Source organism: Ambystoma mexicanum, chromosome 14 (assembly GCF_040938575.1).
Source record: "Ambystoma mexicanum isolate Mex_15411 chromosome 14, UKY_AmexF1_1, whole genome shotgun sequence".
NCBI lineage: Eukaryota > Metazoa > Chordata > Amphibia > Caudata > Ambystomatidae > Ambystoma > Ambystoma mexicanum.
The window spans coordinates 165,989,447-165,996,505 of record NC_090940.1 but is presented as its reverse complement, the minus strand read 5'-3'; positions in this window follow the sequence as shown (position 1 = coordinate 165,996,505).

Below are 7,059 nucleotides of genomic sequence, written 5' to 3'. Positions count from 1 at the left end.
TATGAACTCACTACTGTTCCTAGCGCCTTGAACCAGTGCCTATTTCAAAGAAAGTCGATATTGGCGGCCTCCTCTGTATCCCGCCTGATGGGAGACGAGTCCTACACATTGGCACAACTTTTGTATGTTGCATAATTGACAATTTGAGGATATTCCCTGGTCTCAGTGTGAGTGCCTAGACGTTTGATTGAAATACCTGGTATCTCAAGGTCTGGTTCTCTCTAGCTTGGACTATTGTAACAGCCTCTTTCTAAATCTACCTGACTCTACTCTCCGCCCTCTGGAACTAATCCAGAACAGGACTGCAAGACTTGTCCTTGGCCTCAAGCCCTGGGATCGTATCTCTCCAGCTCTGAAATCTCTTCACTGGCTCCCAGTGGATGCAAGGATTAAATTTAAAACCCTCTGCATTGTCCACAAGGCTTTCTGGGGCCAGGGTCCCAAATACCTCCAGCTATCCCTCCGCAGATACCTCCCCTCTCAAGCTCTTCACTCCTCTACCTCCAACTCACTCAGGGTCAGTCGTTTTTCTAAGAAACGAGCTGGGGGTAGATCTCTGTCTTCGACTGGGGCCTCCCTCTGGAACAGCCTCCCTGCCACTCTAAAACTTGGAGAACCATCTCCGGTTCCGGAAGCACCTCAAGACCTTCCTCTTTTCTTCTGCCTTCGCTCCCCCTCTCCCCTGCTGAACTGTTCTCTCTTGGCACCCTGCACCTGGCCACCCTCTGTCTTTTGGGCCCAGGTACCTGCTCATCCTGCCACCCTACCGCACTGCCTCCGGGCCACCCCTTGCACTGGGGTCTGTATCTGTACCCATACAGCCCCCCTTTTTCTTCCTGCACTTATCGGACCTACCCTGTCTGCTGCCTTAAACGTAGCACTTGCAAATTGCTGGCTGCATTACCACTGTTTGTTGCCTTTATTATTTATTTATTGTTATTTATCTGTTTCTCCTCTGCTTCGCACTTTCCAGCTCTCCCCCCTTCCATGCACTTTTCCCCTCCCCCCTCTCCCATGCACTTGCGCGTTCTCAATGTCACTGGGCCTAGTAAGATCGCTGTTTTGTTCTCCCCGGTTCCCCTCCCTTGCCTTGTCGCGCTCTGAAACTCTTGTGTACGAGCGCGATAGAAATAAAATATCAATCAATCAATCAATAAATCCATGCCCATGATGTGAGCAAGTGGGTATTCGATGGCAATGCCAGGCACTGGCATGAGTACCTAGACACTTGATGGCTCTCACTAGCCGTGGTGTGAGCAACGGCCATCTGATGTAAACTGCGCTGTTGATGTGAGTCCAGGGGTTTTGATGACAATACATAGCCACGGGAAGTAACTGGGCTTTTGATGGAAAGAAAAGGTCATGCTTGTAAGTACCTGGGCATATGCTAACAATGCTTGCCAAGGCTGTGTGTGCTGTACCTGGGCATTGCATGGTTGCATTTGGCAATGATGTGCACTTGGACATTTGAAGGCATTCCCTGGAGAAGTTGCAAGTAAGTGGTGTGACTACCATGACACAAGATTATAATGCCCGAGTAATTAATATGCAGTGCCTACAACCATATTCTGATATCTGTGATGCTTTTTATGAACTGTATGTTTAATGTTACATTTCTACCTCCGTGCGTGTTGTTCCTACTTCACTGTTTGTATCTTTTTGAATATCGAATACACAATGTTTTGTAGTTGTTAAGAAAAGGTCACTTTGGTTGTTGTCCCACATTGATGGCCTCCTCACATGTTCCAGGCCGGATCTCATCAACTATGCCTCCCTGACGAAGAAGCCCATCCAGAACCTGAACAACGCCTTCAATGTGGCGGAGCAGAAGCTGGGCATCGCCAGGCTCCTGGATGCAGAGGACGTAGCGGCCCCGCAGCCGGACGAGAAGTCCATCATGACCTACGTGTCCCTCTACTATCACTACTTCTCCAAGATGAGGCAGGGCCAGACTGTCCAGAAGAGGATCTCCAATGTTAGTAGGACACTGCTTTCTTATTTGTCTTTCCCTCCTTTCCGACATTTTCCATTGACTTCTTTCTTACCTTTTTCATAGATTTTTCTTCTGATTTTCTTTTCCTTCTTACCTTTCTTCCCTCCCTCCTTACCTTCGCGTCCCTCTTTCTTTTCCTCCCTTCCTCACCTTCGCCCCTCCCCATACCCCTCCCTCTTTCCCTCCCTCCCTCTCTTCGATCCTCCCCTTTCTATGTTCCTTTCCTCCACCGTCTGCCCTCCCTCCCTCCCTCCCTCCCTCCCTCCCTCCCTCCCTCCCTCCCTCCCTCCCTCCCTTCCTTCCTTCCTTCCTTCCTTCCTTCCTTCCTTCCTTCCTTCCTTCCTTCCTTCCTTCCTTCCTTCCTTCCTTCCTTCCTTCCTTCCTTCCTTCCTTCCTTCCTTCCTTCCTTCCTTCCTTCCTTCCTTCCTTCCTTCCTTCCTTCCTTCCTTCCCTCCCTCCCTCCCTTCCTTCCTTCCTTCCTTCCTTCTCCTCACTTTAGCAGTTGCTGCTCCCCCATCGCCTTCATTCCCGTACAGTGTACAGTGTAAGACGGTGTGCCGCATTGATATGATATGATATGGCATTTATAACGCGCCTATGCACAAGTGTTTCAAGGCGCGAAAGTGTTGAAGTGTTGTTAAACGCAACTCTCTGTAACTAAAGCAGCAAAAGTGGTCAGTCTATTCCTGGGGCTCCCGGGGCTCTCTGGGGTCGAGCCGCGTCAAGTCACAACGAACAGAAAAGAAAGTGGTGTGAAGCTCCAGCACTTGCACCCCACTACCAAATTCCAAACTTCTACTAAATGAACGCGTGAAAATTAGGAAAGCCACAAAGATGGCTGCCTATTCTCGCGCTACTTGGTTCATTGCCCTTTACTTTGGCACTGAAGAAAGGGTCTGGTTGTTTCATTGGCGCTCAGCATGTTGTGTTGGATCTGGCTAGGGAGCACCTCGGCCAGACACGCAGTGCTTTAAGTGGGCCGGGGCCTGCCGGGGCCGGGCCCCGGCAGTCTCCAAAAAGTGGGGCTGAGCCGGGGCCCTGCCGGGGCCCCCCGACCTCATCACGCCATGGCAGGACGCATTATCCCGCCGCGGCCGCAGCCGCGACGGGAGATGCGCCCACCACTTTAACGTCAGGCAAGCTGACAGAAGTGCCAGCCAGGCACACCGTTGCTGTGCCTGGCTGGCACTTCCGTCAGTCACTGTAACTTTCTCTGATGACCCCTCATCTGAGGGGCCATCAGAGGAAGCTAGAGTCCTTTAGTTTTCCCTTGCCAGGTCACTGACCCTCAGCGAACCCGCGGGCTCCATGATCAAATATGCAGATTAGATCACGGAGCCCGCTGGCTCGCAGAGGGTGAAAGACGCCTCAGGGTCTGTGATCTCTGCTCAGAGCAGAGATCACTGAGCTCGAGTCGCCTTTCTCCTTTGGCAAGGCTTTATAAAAGATGCCTTCAACTGTGTACGTTTAAGCCATCTTTTATAAACGTAGAAATATTTCTATGTTTATAACAGACTGCTTGAATCGTACACAATTCAAGGCATCTTTTATAAAGCTTTGTCGACGGACAAAGCCACCTTGGGTTTTGTCCGTCCTCAACGCTTTATAAAAGATGCCTACTTTTCAAGCCGTCTTTTATAAACATAGACATATGTTACAAATGTCTATGTTTATAAAAGGCAGCTTGAAAAGTACACAGATCATAGTAAGGTAAGCACACAAGTGTGCGTAATTTACTATGCTTTGTGCACTTACAAGCCACCTTTTATAAACATAGAAATATGTAACATTGCTATGTATATAAAAGAAGGCTTGAAAAGTCACAAACCATAGTAGTACGCAAACAAATATATAAATGCTCAAATACATTTATATATTTGTTTGCGCACCTTACTATGATTTGTGCACTTTTAGGCCACTCCCACAATGGAAGCCACGCCCCCAAACGAGGGCCCCCCCTCAATTTCTTACCGCACTTAAAGCACTGGCTGGGAGTACCCAGCAGGACAGTTCATGCCGCGGTCACGCTACCTTCAGACAACAGGGGCGACACCCTGCTTGGATCGGGATCACCCGGTCAGACAAGTAGGCTGGGACCACCCTCGAACGGTCCCTGATTCCGTGGGCACACAGGCCAGGGGAGACACACAGGCTGTGGTCACACAGCGACATGCTGTAGGGGACAGAGTCGACACGTAGGGACTCTGCCATATGAGACACGGGGACAGGGTTGCCACGCAGGCGCCCTGCCGTCATAATGGACTCTGCGGGGTAGGCACTCTGCCTGGAAGGCCGCGTTGGTGCAGCACAGGACAAACACTGAGCAGGCAGGAGTCTGGTAGAACCGAATGAGGAGCGGCACTTGTTCTTCTTCGTGCTGATAGATTTTTATCCATCAGCGGTGATTTTTGGATACCGAGGCTTGAGCCTCATTACTCCATCTTCTCGGGTTGAGTGTGTAGTCGTGGGTTTGTTTTCTTCTTGGTCTGTGTGGTCTTGTCACAGTAGAGCTGGTTTCACAGGGTCTTCGCAGTGATGGGGAGCAGGAAACCGCTCGTGCCTTTTATTGGGATCATCACATGGTGCACGGACACGTGACACCTCGCAAGCCCTCAGCAGGGACTCATCATTTCTTAAATGGGAGCACACCACACGCAGCTCTGCAGCAGGTTTGCCACAGTCACAGTTGAAAACTACTTTAAACACAATCGCCCAGCCAATTGCTTTTCTGAGCCCGTTTCTGTGCGCACGTGATATTTTAACTACAGCCAGAACTCGGGCAGTTGGAGACAGCTAGCCAGCACCTACGCCACCTTTGGCTACCAGTCTGTTGGTATGGCAGAGCAGGAATATGGCTGCCGCTCAGCTCTGGGGCGTTCCTTATTTGCCAGACTGCTAATGACGCTTTGGAGCCCGCACCTGAGGACTCTAATGTGTGGCTAATCGCTTCTCCCCAAGTTAGTGGTCCCGAGCTGAAGGGGAGTGCCTCTAACATGGGCAAAGGTCACTTGGCACACAGTAGTGCAGGATGGTGAGGCCTTTAACACTATTAAAGTGTGAGAAGGGGGTAAAAAGGGGAAACCTCACCTGGGGCTTCCTGTGATAGAGCCTGTCCACATGTCTCCTTACCCAGTGCCGAGGTGCACACATCACAAACAGAAGCTCGGAATGCAGCCTTTACAGGTGGTTAGAGCCTCCATTCCAAGCGTTCTGATTGGCTATGGAGCTGGAATCAGTGAAGAGCAAATGCGAAGCTTGCAATACAGGTTTCTATGGGTGGTTAGAGTCTGGATTCCACACTGATTGCCAAAAGAGAAGAACACATGGTCTCCTCTGGCAGAGGGATACAGGGTCTGCTACCTGCACAACTCCTATGATTCCTATTAATTGACAGTACTGATTAGGGCTGATGGGAGTTGTAGTTCACAACATCCGGAGAGCCAAAGGTTACAGACCGATCACAGCCCGTCTCACTTGGGATTACCCCCTTATGTTCAGTAACTATTGTGTTGGCCAGATTTAGAGTGCGCAAGAAATAGTTCCACAATATTTTGTACTGCGCACACTTACCAACACTATCACACAAACTCTCTTTCACATACAAGCACTCCCACTCTTCTTCTCTCAAAAGTAATGCAGACTGCCAGCTCCCCCTAGTGGTAGAATTACAAACAGACTTTGAATAAGTGAAGACTGGGCATTGGCACCCTTGTTGTCATGCTGATTTAGCATATTATAAATGCACGTGGGTAGGTTTCTCACATAGCACTCAGGCCACTTCAAAGCACTATGGGAAGAGGGGAGTGGCATGCGGAGGTTGTGTGAATGGGGGATGAGGTTAAAGTCCTTACCAGAGAGTCTCCAATTAGTTCAGCACAGTGACTGAAGACTGAAGAGGCTAGCCACGATGGCTAGTTGCCAAACCTGGGGTTAGGGAAACCTGCGTTAGGGAGGTGGGAGACCATGGGAAGTTGAGACGGGAAACCCCCTTCCAGGCATTTTTACCAATTTCAACATAAAAACCTTGAACTATCTTTCGGAGTCTGGGAATATTTGAAGCCATACTTGGCACAAGGTGTCGTTGTGGGATCATTCAAGCCCGGGATACACCCAGAGTGGCCGGTTGTGACTTATATGGAGATGAGGAGGTGGTCCTGCCGCGGGGGAAGGCGCTGGTTAAGACAGGTCTCTGTGTGAAGGTTCCAAAGACACTTATGGGAGAATTGCCCCAAAGTCTTGGTTGGCCTATAAGAACCCCCTAGATCTGGGAGTCTGAGCCATTAATGGAGACTACCCAGGGGAAGTTAAGGTTGTCCTCTTCAACCTACGGAACAACACATATGTGCTAAAACCTGGCCAACCCATCGCCCAAGTGGTGTGTGAGAAGATCCTGGTTAAAGAGATGGAGGAGGCTGAGGATCCAAAAGGGGCTGAGCGGGCCACAGCTGTGTTTGAAGAGAAGTCCGAAGCACGAGAGAGAGCCAAACTCAACTGGGGTTGTTAGGCACTGCATCATTGTAAGATGTGATATCCAGGAAAGACCTCTTAAAGGCATTGGTGGAGGGTCACTTGGCTACAAATCGCCAGCATCGAGAGACCCTAACTGACCAAAGAGAAGTCAGGAAACACGGTGAAACCAAACCTGGTGCCTGTGCCAAGGAAGAGAGTCCCGTCCCAAGAAGGTTTTCAGTAGCAGCGACTACATTAGAACAAAGGGTTGCACCCCTCTTACAAGAAGACCGGAGTAAACCACGGCCCAGCCCACGCCTGAAGGTGATTCGATGCTGTTCCTGTGAGAAACCCAGGCACAAGACAAGATTTTACCCAGGCCAGCGTAAGGAAGACACTATAGAGCCAGAGCTCCTAAACTCCAGAATTCCAGAAGAATCTCCCCCCAAGCCGAACCAGGCCTAGAGACAGAGTCAGCGAGCCCAGAATGTCTCGTTGTTCGGCTCGCCAAAGAAAAGGAGGCTCCAGAGTCCCCAGCCTGGACCGTGCAGTGGGCCTACCTGGGTGAAAGCCAGAGCCAGCCCTGTCCCCGAAGAGAAGGAGGGAACTTGAGGGGG